At 43.2% G+C, this 23,496-nt stretch overlaps 1 protein-coding gene across 4 annotated transcripts in view; it reads left to right on the forward strand.

Moving 5' to 3' along the window:
* FRMD4B (FERM domain containing 4B) overlaps positions 1-23,496 on the forward strand; it is a 163,410-nt gene that overhangs the window by 405 nt on the left and 139,509 nt on the right. Inside the window, exon 1 of one of the 4 annotated variants that reach the window (XM_023510693.1) lies at positions 20,058-20,125. The exons of the other annotated variants lie outside the window; for them this stretch is intronic. The gene's annotated coding sequence lies outside the window, so the exon portion shown is untranslated. Of the gene's footprint in view, positions 1-20,057; positions 20,126-23,496 lie in introns of those variants that run through there. 4 annotated transcript variants of the gene reach the window in all.

Genomic DNA, 23,496 nt, shown 5'->3' on the forward strand with positions numbered 1-23,496 from the left:
GGGGGGGGGGGAGTTTCCTGTCATTTTAAATGCTGTCTTTGCTCCTTTAAAGGTCCTGAAAGGCTGATCTTTTGGTTTTACTTCAGAGCGTTGGTAATTCTTGTTGACGTCTATAATCCCACCTCGTCATTGCCCACCCTTTGCTCACCCACTCTCTTTCTTTTTTCTTTCTTTTCTTTTCTTTTTAATTTTAAAGACTAAAGTTTCTCTACGGATATAGAAAGGACAGAGAGAGGGCAGGAACTGTGTCAATAAGCAGAATGAAAATGATTTTAGACATATAATTGTTAATCATTTCATCAGCAAGATGTGTTTGGGGCCTTCTCTATTTTTGTGAGCACTTGGCAGCAAAAATCCTGTGATGTCCTGGAACTCATTAGCAGCCTCTCTGAAAGGACCTTTTGATGTACGTCCCTGTTTTGCCTTGAGAAAGAAGCAGGAAAATTGAATTCTGTCCCCCCATCTAGTTTATGGGGTGAGGACTCTGTAATCAGAATTCAGCAGCTCAAGGCAGAGACTTCAGAAATGCCATTTTGGGGGAGGGCTATCAATTTATTAATAAAATTTTTATGATTTGCCAGAGGAAGTCCTACATCCTTATTAAAGGGCAGCTTTTTTTTCCCTTTCCTTCCCTGTAATGTGGTTATGGTAAACTCATTAAGTCCAACTCACTGTGTCCATTTTTCTTCCCTGATAGGTAGACGTTGGTAATGGTGGAGGGGAGGAAAATCTGGGTAGAAAGCAAAGGAAATTATCTCATCCAGTACACTGCAAAACTCTTGGGGATAGAAGGAAGTCTGTAGAGGAAGTGGGTAGGATTGGGTAGAGAACAGAAACGTCAAAGAAATAAATATATCACAATAGGGACTGGGATAGTAGCTCTCTGTCATAGTATCTCATGTGACCTTAGGAATGAATCAGTTGTCTCTACACCAGTCCTATCTAAAGGTGTCTAATGTCTGAAGGAGTGGAAAGGAACATGATCTTGTCCACAATGCAGTCCTGTGCCCTGGATTCTCTAAGTGGCAGTGTAGGGACCTAGGGCCTCAGGTGAAATGATCCTGTTCTTAAGATCCAGGCCATAGAACCTCCTTAGAAGTAAGACCATCTTGTTTCGCAGCCTTTTCAAGGACTGGAGACTCCAGCTCTTAGGAAAGGGTTGAACGTACTCCCGGACATACAAACCCTACTCCAGAGCGTATCCTGTGAGTTCCAGTGCTCTGTTTTCAGTTCTCCATTTGAAGGATAGGGGAAGTGCTTACTGCTAGGATGGAGGTTTCTGCACACAGGTGCCGTGTCCCTTCCTTGGAGAGTGTGTCAGTAGCTATCCAGAGGCCGGGACATGGGCAGTGGGCAAATACTAGATTGATGAGTAAAATTCCTAAGTGTATTTATGCCACAAAACATTTAAGCCAAAAGAAACTTTATGAATCTCTTTTTCCAGTTTCCTCATTCTATTACTGAAAAGATTAAAATCCAGAAAAGTGGAGGAAATTTCCTAAGACTCATATCCTGTTAGGGCAGAAGCACAGCCTGGATTCCAGGTCTCCCGAGGCTCGATCCTCTACCCTGTCCAGTCTTTGCTGTTTCTAGCCAGCTGCTGGTCTTGCCTGATCTCCAGTATCTCTGCATTTCACTCACGTGAGCTCCTTCTCCGGGGTGTGCGCGGAAAGGTGGGTGCTGGGGAAAGCCTATGAGTGAGTGCTCAGAAGACAGCAAGAAAATGGGCCAACGGTCTTGTCTCTTGTAGGTAAAGAAATGCAAAAACACTTTCTCTTTGCTTGGAAAACATCATGGCGACCATTAAACTATTAGTGAGCTCTCAGCAGAGGCCTGTTTCAAGATCATAATTCCAGAATGAGACCCTTGTTTCTCCCTAAGGTGGTTTCTGGAAAGCCCCAATGAAGACATTTTTCTTACTTAATGTTGGAAAACAAATTTTTTTAGATGCAATATTTTTCTAAACTAGAATGATAAAGCTGAGTGCAGGTAAACTACCTTAATAAATGTTTACGTGATTGAGCAAGGTTCATATCGTTCCAAGAAAAGTGGGCATTGGGCATATTCCTTGTTTATTCCTTTCTTCTTTAAAGGAAGGATGGGGCTGTAGAGGTATGTACACTTCTATTTTCTTGTATTGGTTAATTTTCTCTTATGGGTTTTTTTTCCTTTTTCCCTTTTACGTTAAAATGAACAAGTCTTTATAGTTTCCACTTGTTCTTTCTAGACTGTTCTTTTTATTCTGTGAAGAGAGACTTGCATTAAAAAAAAGAAACTATTTTTTTATATCATCATTTCTATTAGATGTTTATAGATTCAGGTTTTCCAGTCAGGAATAGGAGTATCCCAGAGGTGGCCTTCCATAACAGAGAATCTTTATCCTGTACAAAGGTGTGGCATGGCTGAAGAGCCCAAGAGGAGAGAGAGAGAACACGTGCACACGTGTGCTGGACTCCAGGTCTCTTACCAACAAACTGTGTGGGCCTAGGGAGCTACATTTTTCTGTCCAGGCCTCAGAATCCATGTTGATGAGTGAAGATAGGAGACTAATGCTGATTCTCCTTTTCCCCTGCAAATACTCTCTATATAACCCTGAATTATCTGTAGTTACTTCCCTATTGCCCAGACACATTGCAGCTCTGTCTGTCTCTCTGCTTCCCTCCATCTATCTCCATCTCTTCCTTTTGTCTTTCCTTTTCTCTCTTTTCCTTCTCTCCCTTCTTTCTTCCTTTCCACTGATATTTTCCTTTTCACTGAGAAAGGAATTCAGGGCACAGACTGTTATGACCCAGTCTGATGCCTGCAGAGCCAATGGCCGTGTATGGGTAGGGGCAGGGACACATTTAGTGAGGCAAAGCCAGAAATGGAGAAATTGCCAAAGCCGCTAACTGGAATCAGACATCGAGATGCTCTCTTGGAAGAAATCAGGATGTTTGGGTAATGGATACAATTTTCCTAATGAAATGTGACATTGCTCCCTGAATTCCAAATTCTTTAAATGCCTACACACATCTCCTGGGTATGTACTGTATCAGCTATGTGTCAGGCTTGGGCACACAAAGGTGACTGAGACACAGCATTGGCACTTATGAGGGCGTGACCAGTCAGGGAGTGAAAATAAGGAACTCTCCAGGGACTGTCTGTAGCTCTTTCAAGCTAGACTTGCTGTTCATTTACTACACATTCATGGGGAGCGTAGAAACTATTGAGTGAAATGGCTGCGAGTAGTGGCGATTAATTGGTATTATTTTGAGGTCGCAAGATGAAACTGGCAGGGGTGTATCTAGGTAGAAATTGACAAATGTCAACTGAGACAAATAGTAACTCCAAAGGTGATCAGGGGTTCACTGGTAAACGTTCTGCTTGTGATGGGCCCTCTCCACAGGGAACAGAGAGAAAGAAGCGTGGAGAGTGAAGTATTAGCATATGTTTTTCATGTTAACCCTGCTCTGTCATTTACAAACTGCGTTCCCCTCTGTACTCACTGATGGGCGTAACTGGCACTAACTTTGAACAAACCTCTCCCTGTCCGCCCTCCCTCCTGCCCTTCTCACACTCTAGTATTTGTTAAAGGATTCAAAATTACAGCTAGAAAGAAGGAATAAGGAAAGAAGTTTTGGCTCAGCACCTGTGGCTCAAGTGGCTAAGGCGCCAGCCACGTACATCTAAGGTGGAGGGTTCGAATCCAGCTCAGGCCCACCAAACAACAATGATGGCTGCAACCAAAAAAAAAAAAAATAGCCAGGTGTTGTGGTGTTGTGGTGAGTGCCTTGTGGTCCCAGCTACTTGGGAGGCAGAGGCAGGAGACTCGCTTGAGCCCATGAGTTGGAGGTTGCTGTGAGCTGTGATGCCACGGTACTCTACCCAGGGGGACAGCTTGAGGCTCTGTCTCAAAAAAGAACGAAAGAAAGAAAGAAGTTTCAGTATTTTATATCACTACAAGACTACTACAGTTAACAATATATATAGTTTTAAATAGTGGGAAGGAGGGTATTGAATGTTCCCAAAACCAAGAAATTATAAATGTTGGAAATGATGGCTGTGCTAACTACCCTGATCTAATCAGTATTCATCAGGTGTGTTGAAACACCACTGTGTACCCCATAAATATGTGTAAGTATTACATACCAGTTAAAAATAAAATAAAAATAAAACTGCCTTTTAACATTGTCAAGGGGGTTAGAGTCAGAATCTGGCATGGAAGCTGTGCCTAATGAGTGGCAGTTAATATTATTTAATAATATTATTAAAAATCCTTTCCAAAGACAGTGGTATCAAGAAAATATTTATGTACCACCAGAAAATGGAGTATACAAAGTAATGAATGGGTAACTTTTTCTCATCACCCCTAATGTTCAGGAGAGCATAATAGGAACCAGTTCTTCATTAGCCCACATGTGGATCTCTTTGAATCTTAACATTGTCTGGACATCCATCAGCCTTCCATCATTTAGACACTTGAGATCACCTGACCCACAGACTTTTGTCTGGATTTCAGTGGACAGAGTTCACAAATAAGTGATCGCAGTAAGTCTGTTGTAGACTTTGGTCTTGGCTTGTGGTCGAGTGTTCATCTTTTTAAGGATCTGTTTCTCAGCCCCCATACAATCTGATAGAAGTTATAGCAAGTCTTTGTAGAAAGCTTTTCCTACTAACATGTTTGCCTATCCTTGGGAGTGGGGACCAGGTTGCAAACTCCTCCAGCCTCGTTAACAGACCTCGGAGATGTCCCCCCTTAAGAACTACGGGGTGTGTCTTTCAGAGAAATGGTGAGAAACTACTTGGCCTCTGAGTGGGATCCTTGTCTTAGTCCATTTGTGCTGCTACCACAGAATAACTGACACTGGATAATTTAAAAAGAATTAGAAATTTATTTTTCACACTCTGGAGGCCAGTGAATCCGAGATCAAGATGCCACCATCTGGTGAGGGCCTTCTTGCTGTCCTCATGTGGCAGAAGGCAGAAGGGCACGCTAGCCAAATGCTGTGCAAAGCCTCTTTCATAAGGCCTCTGTCCCATTCACGATAGAGCAGCTGTCATGGCCTGCTCACCTCTTAAAGGCCCTGCTTCTTAATACTATCACATTGGCATAGCCTGAAATTCGGAGGGGAACATGGGAACCACAGCAATGTGCAAGATACAGGATTTTGTGTGTGGTTTCCCAGAATTGACACGGACTCTATGGAAGGTATTTGGAATCTAAGAGCAGCCTTGGCACCTCCCCTTCTGCAGCTATTTATACTGTTCCCGTGGGAGCAGGAATCATACCTTTAGCAACAACCAGGTGCAGAGAGGCACAGATTCCCTCTTGACACTTGGCCTGTGTTGAGTTGAGAGTAAGGTCACTCTAATGGGACCTGAAAGTAATTGTGTTCACCATTAGAACAGGCATCTGGCTTTAGGGGATTCACCTGTAAATCTGCAGACTATCGCAGTAACCAAGCATTCGAGTCACAAGAATAGGGGTTGTTCATGGTAACTATGCACATCTCCAAGTGCCCACCTCAAGGTGCAAACTCCTTTTTATTAAAACAAGGACTGACCTCCAACAAACCTCCTTCTTTTTAAAAACTACTGATCAACCAGTGGCACTTTTAAATTTTATATGAGGTTCAGTGGTCACTGAGGACTCAGTGGTGCCAGCCACATACACTGAGGCTGGCAGGTTTGAACCCAGCCAGGGCCTATTAAAACAACAATGACAACTGCAACAAAAAAATAGCTGGGTGTTGTGGTGGGTGCCGGTAGTCCCAGCTACTCGGGAGGCTGAGGCAAGAGAATTGCTTAAGCCCAAGAGTTTGAGGTTGCTGTGAGCTGTGACAGCACAGCACTCTACCGAGGGTGACATAATAATACTCTGTCTCAAAATAAATAAATAAATAAATTTTATATGAAAACAGAATAATATGTTGTTTTTGTAATTGTTATAAAATAAATATGCAACTCTGTTTTTTCATTGAACAGATGTTTACTGAGCTTTTACATAGTGCATGCTGTAAGCAGGGATACAGCGGTTAAGTAGACAGATACGTACTAACAAAGTACATCATTATTTAATTCCATTTGTGAAAAGTGGTATAAAAGAGAAGCATAGAGAGCTAAGAGAACAAGGAGTACTCATCAGAAGAGCTGTGGAACCCAAACCTCTTCCAGGCACTCTGTGTGCTTGAGCTCATTTAAACCTCGCAGGCTGGCACCAGTGTCATTTCCATTAGAGATGAGGTCGCCTGCATGCAGTGGTGATGCTAGCAAGGCATCTAGGGCAAGACTTGAACCCTGGGTGGTCTGACTCCAGGGTCTTCACCCATGATGACTCCACAATGGCTTCTATGGGAAAATGATTGTCAGTCTATGGTTTTAAGGGTAACTTGGGTTAGCAGGCACTTTCCCCACTGCCTCATGCCTTGAGGTGGAAAAGGGATCAAACAGGAAATGCCGGTGTGGCTGGAGCCCAGGGAGTGATGGGAAATGAGCACAGAACCAGAAGAAAGATGGGCAGGAACCAGGGAGGGCGGGGTTTGGTAGCCTCCTTTCTTCCTGATTGGATTAGGTCAGCTCTGAAGCTCAGGCCCCCCCACCCCCCGTCAAGACTTCCCTCTCAGGAGACCCCATGCCTGTAATATGAATATGCTGGGGTGTGTTCTCCTGAGCTGGCTGGGTTTAGTATGGTGGTTGTGGGGTGCAGCTTACATGGGGATGTTTCATCTGTACCATCAACCTGTCCCATTGATGTCTCTCCCAAACCAAAATATTTTCAGAACCGTATATATACTTTGAGAAAGAATCTTGCTCTGTTGCCTCAGGTGGAGTGAAGTGGTATCATCGTAGCCCATGGCACCTGCCAACTTCTTGGCTCAGGTGATCTTCCTGCCTCAGCCTCCCAAGTAGCTGGGACTATAGGCATGTGCCACTGTGCCTAGCTAGTTTTTCTATTTTTAGTAGAGACGGGGTCTCACTCTTGCTCACGCTGGTCTCCAGTTCCTGAGCTCAAGTGATGCCCCCACCGTGGCCTCCCAGAGTGAGCACTATATTCTTCTTAATGCTTCACGTAGCCGCATCTTCCCTGTAGCGGGTTCAGTAATTAGTAATCATCGCAGCTAACACCGAGTGTGTGGCACCATGCTGGGTGCTGTTGTAGTCTGTGCCTGTTAGATACTGTCATAATCCATGCTTTTCAGATAAAGGAACAGATAAATAAGGGGAATAAATAACTTGCCAAAGGCCCCACCCTCTGGTGTTAAAGTTCAGTCTTGCATACAGGTTTCCCTGCTGCCCAAGGCCACGCCTCCCCCTCCACTGTGTCACCTCCTGCGTGCAGCACCTCTTATTTTATGGACACAAAAACTGTCCAAAGTTAAAGATAGAACTGATTATAAAACTCGGGTTTGACATTAAGTTTCATTTTCTAGGCCAACAGTGAAACCTCTTAAGGGAGGGGGAGAAAAGTAAAGTGAAAGGAAACTGAATAGAACACCAGGAACCTTCACCATGACCCGAGCCAGCCTTGCAGACGTGTTGCAGTTTGACCCGCTGAATTGGCCACATCAGCATAAATAGAGGAGAGGAGTCTAAAGGGAAGGGATCTGTGTTTGGATATTAACCAGCAGGAGTTTTAGAAGAGCAACTTAAGGGGCAAAAGAGAAGAGTTTTAATATCGACTGGGTGCTTCATGTGTGCCAAGCGCTGTGTAAGCTCTTTACACGTATTCACTCTTTGATCCTTACATAAGGTGACCAGATTTTAACATTGGTAAAGCAAGACACCATTGGGGGCGGCAGGGCAGGGTGGGGGCGGGACAGGGCGGGGCCTGACAACAATGCAAACTTTGATAAGCAGTTCTCGATAATCACTTCTCAACAATTATTTGTTATTATTACAGTTTAATGTTATAAAATTAACAAAAATAATATAAAACTCTTATCTTGGCGAAATAGCCACATGGCAGCCAAAAACTGTATATTCCCTTCCTGTTCTCCCCCCCATTCGTGCATTCTTTCCAAAATTCGGGAGTTTTTTAAAACGCCGCAGGACGCAGGACAAATTGTTAAAAATCGGGACTCTCCCGCCAAAAGCGGGACGTCTGGTCACCCTATCCTTACAACAATCTTACGAAGTTGTCATATGTGTATCCCCATTTGGCAGATGAAGACCAGTGCAAAAGCCTACCAGATTCTCCTCCTTCTGCCATGGCCTCTCCCTCTCCAGACTTTTCTCCTCACTGTGGGCAGTTGTCCTTTACACATGGCCTTCTCTATGCTAAAAGCCTCTGGTGAGTTTGCAGTTTGGAATAAGCCCCACACTCTTACTGTGGCCTGCAGTGCAGTGAGTGAGCCAGCCCAGTGATGTCAGCCTTCAGCAGGCATCACAGGGGCCTGGAGGGCTGTGAGCACACAGAGGACAGGGAAACCACCCCCCCCACCCCCCTCCTCTATCAAGCTCTCATTGACACTGTGGTGCTACCACTGGGCCTGGGGCCTCACTTTGAGAACCACTAATAAGCCATCATTAACTCCTTGTCTCCTGACCTTATCTCCTATTCTCTCCCTCTTGGTGACCAAGCTCCACTTGCTGCTGTTTTTTTCCTTAAACTATGCATTTTCAAGGGAGTAACTTCACTCCCAAGGAGAGTGAAAATTGATTCTTGAGGGGTACAGAAAATCTTAGGCATTAACATAGTTTGTGGCCCTTTGAAACTTAGCTCTACCTAAAAGATAGAGGGTATAACTATGGTATTAATATTTCATGGAAAAGGTGGGTAATAGGGGGATAAAGTCCAGAAAGTCTCCTTACGAGTGCACTCTTTATTATTTATTTATTTTTTGAAACAGAGTCTCACTATGTCACCCTGGGTAGAGTGCCGTGGCATCATAGCTCACAGCAACCTCAAACTCTTAGGCTTAAGCGATTCTCTTGCCTCAGCCTCCCAAGTAGCTGGGACTATAGGCGCCCACCACAATGCCTGGCTATTTTGTTGTTGTTGTTGCAGTTGTCATTGTTGTTTAGCTGGCCTGGCCCAGGTTCGAACGTGCCAGCCTTGGTGTAAGAGTGGCAGGCCTTACTCTTTGAAAAAAAGTTTTTTCTGGGACTTTGCCTGACAAATGCAATTAGTATAACCTGGATCTTTGTACCCTCAATGAATCCCCAACAATAAAAAAAAAAAAAAAGAAATGCATAAAAAGAAAACAAAATAGTGTTCTAAGTATTAGAAAAGAAAAAAAATAAGAGTATAATGATGAGGGGGGAAGTTATGCAACTGTATCTTAACCCAGGCATGTTCTACCTCAGGGCCTTAGTACTTACTGGCCCTCTTTCTGGAATGCACTTTTCTGGTTTCTTCCCAAGGCTGACCCCTCACCATTGCCATCTCAGATTAGATGTTACATCCTAGATAATCCTTGCCTGATGGCTCTGTCTAAAGTTAACTCTCCTCCACCACACTATTCTGTTTTCTTGTTTTCATGGTACTTAGCACAACCTAAGATCTTATGTTTGGGTGGCTCAGCGCCTGTGGCTCAAGCGGCTAAGGCGCCAGCCACATACACCGAAGGTGGCGGGTTCGAATCCCCAGCCCGGGCCCGCCAAACAACAATGATGGCTGCAACCAAAAAATGGCCAGGCATTGTGGTGGGTGCCTGTGGTCCCAGCTACTTGGGAGGCTGTCAGGAGACTTGCTTGAGCCCAGGAGTTGGAGGTTGCTGTGAGTGTGATGCCATGGCACTCTACCTAGGGGGATAGCTTGAAGCTCTGTCTCCAAAAAAAAAAATCATCTTATGTTTGGGTTGGTTTGCTTGTTGGCTGGCTGTCTCCTTCACTAGCAAGTCTGTGAGAGAGGAGCACTTTGACTGTCTGGTTACGTTGCTGTTAAATCCGCAGAATCTATTACATATTACAAAGTCTGGAACACAGTAAGATCTCAATAAATATTTGCAAACACATGAATGGGTGTCAGTCACATAGTTGATAAAGTGGTGGATTTGTACTCAGGCCTTCAGACTTCAGACCCACTGTTTAGCAAGTACTGAAACTTGGGCGTGGTTGAGTGGAGGTGCCCCCACAAGCAGAGTGCCTTCTCGAGTTTACTGGAGCTTTTTACAGATTACTGTGATCACCTTCTGAGTCATCTAAAAGGCAAGGCAAAGGCACAAAATTTTCCCCCCAAAGTTTTCCAGACTGTTTAAACCCAGTCCCACAGTTACCTTCTCCCACTGTTATCACAACAGGAGTAAGACAGGAAGGGGGGACCTCAGTGCTTTGAGGTTAGCAGTGCTGAGGATTATGGATCATATCATCCTCCCATTTTACGGATAAGGAGACTCAGGCTCAGAAAGCTAAATTAAATGTCCAAGGCTACATAGGCAGCAATTGAAAAGAGTATGAAGCTAGCCTGGTTGGGTTTTGTCGTTGTTGTTTGGTTTTGTTTTTTTGTCTGGAACCTCTCCTGGTTCTGATTCTAGCTCTATTATCTTTAGAGTTTCAGCCACATCCAACCTCCAACACTCTTTAGAACATTGCTGTGATCACAGAGAGATCTGTTGGACATCACTGCAAAAGATTTTCCCTTTTTCAGCCTTGCCTCTTCTATTTTGGGAAAGTGGGAAGTTTACTTCCAATGACATATCTCATAGTCTGTAAATAAAAGAAAAAGAATTTCTGGCTACTTCAACTATGGCTTAAGGCACCCACCCTCCTACAAAATGCACAGTCACTATCACCAAGAGCCTGGCACAGACTAGATGCTCAAAAAAATAGTTACTCACTGGAAAACAAAACAATAAATGAAGTTAGCAAAATGGACAACATTCACAATTTGGTGGAAATTGGGTACTTGGTAATCAGGAGAAACAAATGATAAAATAGAATAAGACCCAATTATGAGGGACAGACTCAGGCCCAGTTTTCCCCTGTGCAGTTTTAGTTGGTAACTTACTATTGTGTTTGCAGAGGAAGAGACACATGTGAATGTCTACAGCAAGCATCCTCAAACTATGGCCCGCGGGCCACATGCGGCCCTACCTAGGACATTTATCTGGCCTGCCAGGTGTTTTTGCTGCCGCTGCCTGTCCTGCTTAGTAGCCAACTCTTCCCAGGGCCTGCAGTTCTGCCTTCCAATGGTCTGAGGGACAGTGAACTGGCCCCCTATTTAAAAAGTTTGAGGACCCCTGGTCTATAGTAACTGCCCAGAACTCAAATTGGCTGTAACACACAAAAAGACATTGTAATGAAACAAAACTGAAAGTTCTACAAATATTTCTAATTCTTGGCCAAAATATTCATGGGGAAGACCAGGTTCCCTTGACTGTTCCAGGCTTATATCTTTCTTTTCCAGACCTCCAGTCCTTGTCTACACCACTGAGTCCACTTTTTTTATTTAAATGAATCATTTCTCTTTGATAAAAATCTTTCCTGCTCTAATGCATTAAACCGCTAAGATTCTAAAAAGGTGACAGTAGTTAGAATAGTATTCCCTAAGCCAGAAAAACTAGGGCTTTTAGCTCCAGTGCTGTTGGAGAATTCTCCGATTTTTTCTTCTCATCTACTTCAGTCTGATCTGATAAAAAGCATCAAGGACTGGCCAGCTAAACCATCAAAGTGGCCATGCCCCACCTAATGCAGCACCACAGATTCTGAAAGTACCCCCAGACTGGGAGAGCTGCATTCACTTTATAATTCTACTTTAATGCAATGGAAGTCTTCCCACTATAAAAGGCCCAAGATGAAGCATTGCATATAAGAGGTGGCTTCTACTTTGGTTTGGGGTTTTTTAACTCCATTTTTTGGTAGATAGTTTCAGAAGGGCCAAGAGGTTGTTTAGGGTAATAGGAAAAAAGGACCTCCCCACTTGGAGGGAATCTTGTCTCATCTGGCTGTGTGACCACGGGGAAGTGGCATTTTGTCTTTGGGGCTCCATGGCCTCATCTTTAAAATGAGGGTACAATATTCTTGGTACATCAAAACTTGTTATAAAGTTTAAAAGAACAAATCAGGTGAAAATGTCAGGCACTTCAGACAGCCAAGGTGATAACTGAGCGATCAGGTCAAGTTTATATGTGGCCAGAGCTACCTGCCCCCTTCTCTTCCGCACTCTGCAGGTTTCAGAAACAGAGTGAAACCTATTCCCCACCTGCCAGTGCCAGAACACGGCCTTTGAGAACATCCACCCTGAGACAGTGTAGCAAGTGCTCGTTTGTTATTAGTGAAAGTATAGTAGCATTATTAGTCATCATTGCTATTTATAGAGTATGTATGCTGCTCAGGATTTCATACATATCACGTTGTGTGAGCCTTGGGGGATGGCTGCCATTGGTATGCCCACTTTCAGATGAGGACAAAAGGGTCCAGAGAAGTAAGGAACCTATACAGGTTCACACAGGTAGTACAGAGCAGAGTGGGTAAACCCAAGTCTGTGCTCTTACCCCTCACACTTGTTAAATTATATGCAGAATTTTGAAAAGTAATAACATAGAACACTTATAATGCCCCAGGCAAAATTATCCTGCTTCTATACAGCTAGTCAGAGAGGGTACATAGCTTGCCTGAAGTCCCCAGCTACTGAGAGGAAGAGCCAAGGGCCAACATCATACTCGCCTGACTCCCAAGGGGCTGCTGCCACCCACTGGTTTGCATTGAGGGGCTAAGCGGCCAGTCCCTCCCAGTATTATGCCCCTGCTCAAACAGAGTCTGATTGAATTCATGTTCTATACTTTAACGACTTCCCAGTGAGTTTGCATAATCTACCTATCCAGGCTACTCTTACCAGAAGCACCAGCACTTTTATAAATGACCCAGCCCTCTTCTCCCTTCAGAAATGCTGGTCCACAAGAGCAAGTCTAGGAAAGAACGCTGGGCAGGGCCCCAGGGAAAAATATTTGGTTCCCTGGATACAGCCCCAAGTGTTCCTCTCACAAGACTCGTCCCTTCTGATGGAGGCAAAACGGAACTGAGATTAGAACAGGGCAGGAATAGAAGTGGGGAGAAACTTGCCGACCGAGCATAACGACATGTGCTCAATTCTGCTTGTGAATGAAAAAGCTAGAAACGTCCTCCAGCTGTGCTTTCGGGTCACAGCCGCCTTCTTTAGCAGGGAAAAGATTCCAGAAGGCTAGCAGCAACACAGCCGGGAGGAATCAGGCAGTTGCAGAGCCAAAGGAATCTAAACATAATGATGTACACCTGGAATATTTACACTAATTTTTTTTCTTTAAGAGACAAAGAATTCACTTAGTTGCCAGGGGGACCTTAACAGTAGAAATGGGTAGAAAACTCAGAAGTAGAGCAGGAGATGGAAATGAAGGAAAACTGAGTCATTCATTTATTTCACAAAGTATTTATTGAGATCCACAAGGCACTAGGTATTGTCTTAGGGCAGCAGTTCTCAACCTGTGGGGACTCCCTTTCACAGGGGTCACCTAAGACCATCCTGCATATCAGATATTTACATTATGATTCATAACACTAGCAAAATTACAGTTATGAAGTAGCAATGAAAATAATTTTATGTTTGGGGATCATCACAACATGAGGAACTGTATTAAAGGGATTAGAAAGGAATCCTAATTAGGAATTAATTGCATTAGGAAGGTTGAGAACCACTGTCTTAGGGGCTAGGAAAGCCCCTAAGTGAGGCAAATCCCTGCCCTTACAAAACTGACATTCCACTGCAGAGAACTAAAAAGGAAAATGACACTGCGGATTTGATGTGACAGTGGCAGTCCTAAGTCTGGAGAACCTTGGCCATGAGCTTGCCCCCTGGGTCACCATTTATGGCAGGCTCTAATAGCCAACCTCAGTGTCAGCGTGTAAGAGCGTCGTCACAACCCTGTCGGCAGGTGTTGTTAAACCCATTTTAGAGATTAGTAAGTATTAGAAATAGTGAGTCTGACAAAAGTTAAGTACACTGGACTGTTGAAACCTGAAGCCTCTGTTCTTTCCTTTTTATCATGTGGTCCCTCTGTGGCCTCAGCATCTTGAGTGTTCTGAACATCACTGTCCCCAAGACCTCTTTCTCCCATGGGTCTTCTCCACTGGTACACTGGCTTTTGACGACCAGCTCTCTGATGAATGGGTGCCGATTTGTCGCAGTTGCTAATTTCTGTAGTGACAGTTGTCTCACCTTGACCAGTTTACTGAGTTGGGAATTGTTGCTCCCAGACAGATTCAGCAACCTCAAGAGCAAAGGTAATAGTATAAATGTAGTCAAATAATGTAAAATGAATGTAGTAAAATAATTGGGAAGTGAAGAGTGTTGAGCTTTATTACCTTTGTTTGTAAGGCAATTTATTTCTTTGTAAGTTAACATACGTTAATTTTTAATACTGGTTGTGCCTAGCAACAAGCTATAAAATGGCCCAGTGGGCTTTTGTGAGTGGCTAAGAGCCAGCCCCACAACCGGGTGCTCTCCCAGAGGATTCTTCCCTCCTAGCTGTGTTGCTCCATGATGCTTGCCAAGAAATCTTTTTTCTTTCTTTTTTGGCTCCTTTTTTCATATTTTTGCTTTCTCCCTGACCTGTGGCCTTTTGTTTTATTTTAATCTTTGAATTCTGTGTTAGTAGCCTTAAGAAGAATCTGAATCTCATTTGGACCATAACCTGCACGGGATGACAAGGAAGTTCCATAGCTAAATATTAGAAGCCTCTAGATTAAGAGGAAATGTTTCTTCTGTGCTGGTAAAGCAAGCCCTGGATGTTAAAATTAAGAATTTTTCTTTATGATTCAAATGAGTTTGACTTTCGCATTTTCACAATTTGGTGAAGCTTTTCTAAATCTCCTAACTATATACATCATTTCTGCCAACCAATTAGAAATAGGCTAGGACTCCATGCCTTACACAGTACATTTGTATAAATTATAAACTCCCCAAGGAGGAGTAATTTTAGCCTCTATGCAGGGGCCACAGACAACAAAGAGACTGTGAAAAGCATAAATCAGAGACATTCTAACAAGGTTGATGAAAAATTGAAATATGAAAACCCTGACAATAAGCCTGTACTCCAAAATGAATGGAAAGTTGATTCAGGTTTTCTAATTAATTTTTGTTAATTTGTAGGTTCACAGGGCAATGTATGTGACTGTTTTGCTCCATAGGTGTCTTATATGAAGCCCAGGATTTCCAGATGTCTCATACAGTGAATTAACAGTACCTATAATACCTCTAAATTACCAGTCCTGCAGTTTATTTTTAAAAATCCCTTTACCCAAGCTGCACTTGTCTTTACTTTTAAGTTTTTGAAAGACGCTGTACTTTTGCTCCCTCCTACAGGCTGTTTTTCACGGGAAAAGAGAAAACTGACAGTTGGCAAAGCAAAAAGTTTCCAAACCACAGGGTGTCGGCTACTTGCATAATCGCTGAAGCCAAAATTTCCATTTTCTACAAAGCGACCGGAGAACTTTCATTTCTGGTTAACCTGAACTGCAGATGAAAATGAAAATCCCCCCTAAACCCACAGGCTGTGCTCTCCAGCTTTCTTGGTTATATTTTGTGACTTTTCCTGTTTACAGTATCTTGCCCTCCCATATTTTTTTTTGACTCATTGATACTGTACCATGACGTCTAAAAATACAGCCTAACAACTGGTTTTAAGTAAAGAGGATGTTTCTTTCTGCAGAGGAACAGCAGAAATATCCTGCATGCTTTTCTGAAAATAAACATTTCACAGCCTCTTCTCAATACCTAAAATATGAGTTATTTTTGTTTGTTTGTTTATTTTTTTTTTTTTAAAGACAGAGTCTTGAGCTATCACCCTGGGTAGAGTGCCATGGTGTCAAAGCTCATAGCAACCTCCAACTTTTGGGCTCAAATGATCCTCTTGCCTCAGTTTTTCTATTTTTAGTAGAGACGAGGTCTTGATTTTTTCTCAGATTCTTAATAAATAGTGTGTCACTGGTGATAACGATTATCATCTGTGACCTAGAGGTTGATTTTACGTTCAACATGCTTTAAATACAAGAGACAAAGCTAAATGCAATTGATTTTATCTTTCCCATTTCACAGAGGCAGAAACTGAGATTTAGGGAGATACCGTGATATTCAGGCCATACTCAGGTAAATAGCAGGGCCAGGACACAAATCCAAGCCTCCTAACTCCAAATCCCGTGCACGTCTCATTGACACCAGGCTAAGGTCTCCTGCTGGTGTTCAGCTCCAGACTTCATAATACTTCTTTCTCTCTTCCTTCCTTCCTTTGAAACCTGGCTATTCTTTTCACCAGACTTATGACATCAGGCTATAATCTGATAAGGGATTGTCTTTTATGAGAATGTCCTTCCCCAGGGATGTCTGCCCAAAGTTGGCTGGAATTGCTGGCCAGGTTGGTGCTGGAGCTGCAGAAATGACTGTCTACTTCCTGGCCAGCCTTTCTTGTTTACTTCCCCTGACCTCTGCCAGGCAGAAAGAAGCTTGCAGCTAACTGTTCAGAAAACGGGTCATCCCTTCAGCCTCTACTTGGGAGCCACTTCTCAAGAGCAGTGGTCCAATATAAGTTCTCTCCATCAAGTTCCTCTTTCTCATGCTTCCTGGATAAGGAGAAGTGAGTTTGGAAGTAAGTTTTACACATGCTCAAAACTCAAATCCATTGCCATTTTATCTACTCCAGCTCCCTTGTTGTTATTTGAAAGTATCTTATTTGTTTAATTATTAATAGTTTCTTTTCTTCTCATTACCTCTAGAACAATCACTCTTTAAAGGGATGGCTTTGTGCCCCAGGGGACATTTAGTTATGTTTAAAGACATTTTGGGGGCCAGGGGCCGTGACTCACACCTGTAATCCTAGCATTCTGGGAAGCTAAGGAAGGAGGATTGCTTGAGCTCAGGAGTTCAAGACCAGCCTGACCTATCTCTGCTAAAAATAGAAAAATTAGCCAAGGGTTGTGGCATGCACCTAAAGCCCAGCTGCTTAGGAGGCTGAGGCAGGAGGATTGCTTGAGCCTAAGAATTGGAGGTTGTGGTGAGCTAGGTTGATGCCATGGCACTACCTGGTGTGGCAGAGAGGGACTCTGTCACAAAAAAAAAAAAAAAAAAAAATTTGAGGTCACCACAGAGGACTAGGGTCTACTGACATCTAGTGGGTGGAGGTCAGAATGCTGCTTAGCATGTCACAATGCCCAGAACTGTGCTCCATTGGCTGTAAAGTGTCAACAGTGTTGGGGTTGAGAACTCCAGTCTTATCTGCTGGTATATATTAGTATTGAGAACACTCTTTGCCCTTAGAAAGTAGTTAGTAAATATTGATTGAGTGAATGAATGAACACATAATCCAGAGCTTTTCCACACTGAATTAATTACCTGTGTGCTTACATCTCAAGTCTGAAGTAATGTGGAGTCACACCCAGGAGGCTGCATCACTGATAAATGTCATCCTGTACCCCGAGTGTTCATATAGGCATGATAGAGCCATAGAAGCAGCCCAACAGGTGGGAAGAATTCCATCCTGACTGCTGAAGGAAAACTGATAGCAAACACAGACACCATTTTTAACAGCTGCCTGTATTACTTCACGGTGAGGCCTGGAGACAGCCAAGGGATAGTGATTGCACAAACCTTGCTCCTTTTCTGGTCTTGCTTCCAGGTGGTGCTCTAAACCAGCCTACTCTGGTTTGGTGAGTCTAGATCAAGCTTTTCCAGAGATGATGTGTTAAATGTCTTAGCCACATGTGGTTTAATATGTAGGATGTATTAGATGAGAAATGCTTTGCAACAGAGATAATGGAGCAGTTAAGAGTGCAAGTTCTGGAGTCAGAACACCTGGATTTACATCCTACTTTGCCCCTTCCTGGCTCTGTGAACTTGTGGGTTGGGGCCAGTCACATACCTTTTCCCAGATTCAATTTTGTTTTCCATAGAATTAAGCTAGTAATGGAGTCCACCTCACGGGGTTGTTGTATAAATTCACTGAAATGGCCCATGTCCATTTAAGTGGCAGTGTCAGGCACACAGTCAGCAGCCATTACTTTTTATTAACATTTTTCTTCTTCTTCTTTTTTTTTTTTTTATTTGAGACCAAGTCTCACTATGTCGCCATAGGTAGAGTACCATGGTGTCACAGCTCACAGCAACCTCAAACTCTTAGGCTTAAGCGATTCTCTTGCCTCAGCCTCCCAGGTAGCTGGGCCTACAAGTTCCTGTCACAATGCCTGGCTATTTTTTGGTTGTAGTTGTCATTGTTGTTTAGCTGGCCTGGCCTGGGTTTGAACCCACCAGCCTCAGTGGATGTGGCCAGCACTGTACCCTGTGCCAAGCCAATTTTTTAACATATTTCTTAAGGCAGATTACTCGGTTTCAGCTTTGGCAAACCGAACCCCCCTTCCTTACCATTCCTCCCTCACCCTCTCCCTTTGCTTCTATAACACCGTCAGCTTTTCATCCTTTATCACTATCTCTCTTTTTCCTTCTCCCCTTCCAGGGAACCGATGAGGATTACACAAGTCCTACTTTCTTTGTCTGACTTTGTAGCAGTATGAGCAGAAACCACTTAACCCCTGTGCTTCAGCTTTGTCATGGATAAAATCTAAACAGTAATGCCCCCAACCTCATAGGCTTGTTAGCAGCCTGAAAAAAAAAAAGAGACCGCACATATGAAGTGCTCTGCACTCGTGTGACATGCAGTGCTTAGTGGAAGCTGCGAGAATCATTTATTGACATCTAAAGAAGTCCCTGGTGATTGCGCACTGAGGGGGTAGGCACCATCTTGAAAGAACTTGAGGGAAAATCACAGCTGACTCAGCCTGGAGACATCTGTGTCAGTCTAGGCCATTCTCTGAACAGGAGCATCAATAGCTCATATTCAGTCAACACCCAGAGTTGACATAAAGGAGCCCTGTTCAGCTGGGGTTGACATCACTGGGGTGAAATATAAAACTCCATGCACTCAATAGATCCCAAAGTGAGAACGTCCTAGATATATTCTTCTCCTGCGCGCCAGTTCCTCTAGAATGTCTCATCTGATGAGGAGTTTAATAGTACACCTTGTTCTCTAGGTGGAAAGCTTGTTTATATGTAAGATTTTCTGGGCCAAGGCTTGGGAGTTGATTGGGACATCCTCACTTCAAATTATTCTCTGTCAATTTAAATCATTTTGAATGTATTTTAGTGTTAACTGTGTCTGGGTTCTAACAGTTGAAGCATTCCTTTACTCAGCAGATACTTATCATATATGTCATATTCTTTTTAATTTGATCAATTGATTGATTGGAAACAGAGTCTCACTCTGTTGTCCAGGCACAAGTGCAGTGGCGCCATCATAGCTCACAGCAACCTCAAACTCCTAGGCTCAAATAATCCTCCTGCCTTGGCCTCCCAGAGTGTTGGGATTACAAGCATGAGCCACCATGCCTGGCCTGTATACCCTATTCTTTAAAATGTGCCAGGCACCGTTCTAGGCCATGGGGACACAAAGCAATCAGCTATTGGACAATTATCAACAGAGAAGTGAAGGGATCTGATGTGTGTTTTGAAATTAAAACTCCCATGGCCAGGTGGAGATTGGACCCCCGTAGGACCCAGTTGGAAATATGAATAGCTGACTTTTCACTTCCAGATGGCAGATTAGACTCTGGAAGGGTCATTCCACAGAAAAGCCTGAGGAATCATCTTTATGAGGCTAGCCCTCTTGTGCTAAGCTTTTTTTAAAAGAGAGCGTGGCAGTGGTGGGGACAGGGAAGCCGCTGCTTCCTTATCAAGCTTTCATGTTTCTGTGTTCAGAGGAATAACTAAAGCTAAAGCAGGCTGGAGTTTGGGTTTGTTTTTTTTTTTTGTTTTTGTTTTTTTTTTGTAGTTGTCAGTTCCCGTTACTTTTCAGGTTGATCCCGCTGGTTGTGGGCGGGCCCACACTGCCCCGTCTTGAATTGCCTTTTGGTTTCTCCCAAGCTTCTCTCCTCTCCTAAGTTGGTGTGATAGGGGAGGGGATGAGGGTATAGTCTGTCTTGTAGACTAGAGTCCCACCATGGGCTGCCATGTCTGGGAGCCCCAGGAAACCAGAGATGTGGCCTATAGCCGAATCTCACTTCCCTTCTGACCTTCCTCATTTGACCACTGACCAGATGGACAAAGTGTTTCCACCAGCAGTCAGCGCTTACACTCTGAGGACTGACTCTTCCCCGCTGGAGAGCAAACACAGGGCAGCCACAGACTGAGGTGGGAGTCTTAATCCAACATGCACAATTTTTACCTCTGAATTCCTGGGGTTAAATGGGGAGGAGGTGGAAAGATATCAAATCTGGGTGGATGTTAAGAAAGTGATTTTTTTTTTTTTTTTTTTTTTTTGTTGAGCCATTGCTACTGTTAACTGCCACTAGGTAGGGATTAATTCTAAAACTATTCTGATGGTCTTTGTGGGGTTCAAAAATGATCCTGTATCTATATTCCTTATGCTCCGCATATAGCTTTCTTTAACTGTGACTCATGTTTTGACATTAGAAAATGAAACATGGATAACTGTCAAGTTTTAAAATAAATAAGGGCCAGGCACAGTGGCTCATGCCTATAGTCCTAGCACTCTGGGAGGCCAAGACAGGAGGGTCCCTTGGGGTCAGGAGTTCAAGACCCTCAAGAGCAAGACCCCATCTTTACTAAAATTAGAAAAATTAACCAGGCATTGGAGCAGGTGGAGATAGTCCTAGCTACTTGGGAGGCTGAGATAGGAGGCTCCCTTGAACCTAGGAGTTTGAGGTTGCTATGAGCTTGGCTGATGCCACAGCAGTCTAGCCTGGGCAACAGTATGAGAATCTATCTCAAAAAATTAATTAGTCAATTAATTAAAACAATAAGAAATGCCTAGTTTGGATTTTTTTCTTTTTGTTGTTATAGTATTTTAAAAATTAAAATTAACCTGTTGGGAAAAAGTTCATTTGAAGAAGATGGTATTTATTATTTGAATATCCTTGTGCCGGTCATTTACCCTCCAGCCTGGGAGTCCTGAGTTTTAATTCCAGGTCTGGCATTAATTAACCACCTGTGTCGTGTAGCTTTGAGCCCATCTGTATCCCCATATCTAAAATAAGTGGGGGTTAATATATGCCTTCCAGGAGTCTTTCTATTTACAAGTTCCACAATTCTGACTATTCCTACTCAAACCGTTTTCCTCTGGAAGTGAAATGAGTTCGTATGCCTACTTGATGATACTTGTTTTTACTTTTCTGTCCATTTACCTGATCCATTGAGAATGGGCTGTGTGGGAGCTTTCTTACATTGTGTCACTTGGTCATGTGTGTCACACCATGAGTATGGTAAACATTTTGGTGAAGTGCTTGGACTTTGCATTTGGGTCTAGTCGTGCCAAGTATGAATCTTGTTATTAAGTGATGAGAGCAGGCCTTTCTGTTGCTAGCGACCATCAAATCAGCTCCCTGACTTCCCAGTGGAACCATCCTCTTAGCAGAGGGAAGAAAGGGCTCAGTGAATGCTGACCGACCGCCACGTGTGCTGCGTGAGCATGAAGCTGTCGTGTCTTTTCTCTCTAGTTCTACGCTGCCCTTCTCCAGCCTGCCCTGTGTGGTCGCTTATCACAACATACCAGGAGGGGTTTGTTCACTTCGTTCCCAGATGTCACCCTTGGTAGTTGTGTGGTATTTTCATCGATATGAGGGAGCATGAGTGATTATGTGTGGGGACTCTCCCTTATTAATGACATCAGTTAGGGGAAGTCTGTCCTTAATAGCACATCAGCAGTATCTTATGAAGATGCTTTTAGTTGCAAGAAGCAGAAGCCCATTCAAGTTAACTTTAGAGAGAAAATAAAAAGTGGATTTGTTGAAGGACTGCAGGGTGTTTTATGGAACTCAAGGATAAAAGTCACCCAGACCAGTGGAAGGGCCTGGAAATGACAGGAAAGTCATTAGGAACCCTCACGGTGGCCTCAGAAGCCTTTCCTCTCGGTCTCATGCTCTCTCTTGCCTCCTCCTCACTACGTGTCTCCTTCATTCTCTCTGCTTTCCTTTCTCCACACACATTAGGCAACGGCCGCCCCGCAGCAACCAAGTTTTCATCCTCTCAGACCCGATTCCAGATTCTCTGGACAGAGGTTCTGATTGGCCCAGCTCAGGTCACATGTCTAACCCTAATCGAATGTCTAATCAATTGAGGCGGAAGGAGCAGGATGAAGTTGTAGAAACATGGCCACCACTGCCCACGTTTGTCATAAGATGATTAGACACAGCAGAAGACATTTACTGTTTAATCTTCTAGCTTAAGAGAAGATCACCAAAGCAAAATGGAAAGGCAAAAAAATATATATATATTTTTAAAAATAAGGAAATAAATTTATTTAGATTGTGGAACAGAGTAGCTTGAAATATTTTATGAGTTATGACATATTCCTTAATGGATTCATATTGTGTGATCTTTTGAGTATTATTTTGTTATATCTTTCTGCACTTCAGACTGCCTTTGGTGGGTGGTTTTACCAAAGAAGTAAAATGACTTATTTAATTTTTCTCATATTTATTTCCTCCTTTAGTATTGAAAGTAGGAGGGGAAAAAAAGACCTTTATTCTTTTTTCAGTTAGACTTTAATTCAGATCTTCACTTGGGTTTTTTCTTGCCCGGGTAACTTTGAATAAATTACCACGAGCCATGTACCTTGATTTTCTCATCTGTAAAATGGGGATGTTTCCATGTTATTGATTTTTTTTTTTAGCACTTTAATGAGGTAAGATACATAAAGTGACTAGAACTAGCAAGGTTTGTTCTCTTTCTCCTTCCCACTGAAGATGTGTATTTGACCTTGGTTTTAGAGAGGTAAGAAAAGAATCTGTGGCCATAGGACCCCTTAGTTTGCTCTGCTCTCACTTACCTCTTTGCCCACTTCAGTGGTTCCTGTGGGTCGTATCGCCATAATGCCATGATCTAACCAGCTGCACAACTTTTAACACTATTAGAGCAATGAGTAAATGTAAAAATTAATGTATTTTATATTGAAAACAGGTTACATATCCTACTCCAAGCCTCAGTTTCCTCATCTGTTAAGTGATGATGATAATACCAATCCCAGAACATAACTGTGAAACTCAGAAATTATTTAAAACACCTAGTGCAGTGCTGAGTACACAGGTGGCCCTCAGTAATAGAGGCTGTTACTATCTACCTGGTTTCTCCATATTTCTAGATCTTACAGTTTTGCGGAACAGCTGAGAGACAAAATGCTGCCCTTGCTTTTCAAAAGTGACCCAGGGATTCTGCCTCCATGCACAAAGCCCAGTGTGAAATGTCATGGTGGCATTGCCTGTATAGCACAAGAGTGGGGACAACCTAAGTGTTTCTCAGCAGGAGACTCATTGAATTATCATATATCCACAGGATGAATGTACCTTTCAAAAGAATGAGCCCCATTTATATGTGCTGATGTTTAAAAGCTCTCCAAGAAATGCTGAATTAAAAAACCAAGAGTGAAAACAGTGAGTGTGTGCCCCGTGTGGTGGCTCACACCTGAAACCCTAGCACTCTGGGAGACTGAGGCAGGTGGATCACCTGAGCTTCAGAGTGAGAGACCAGCCTGAGCAAGAGTGAGA

This window comes from Otolemur garnettii, unplaced genomic scaffold (genome assembly GCF_000181295.1).
Source record: "Otolemur garnettii isolate 467f Iridium unplaced genomic scaffold, OtoGar3 scaffold00015, whole genome shotgun sequence".
NCBI classification, from domain to species: Eukaryota; Metazoa; Chordata; class Mammalia; order Primates; family Galagidae; genus Otolemur; species Otolemur garnettii.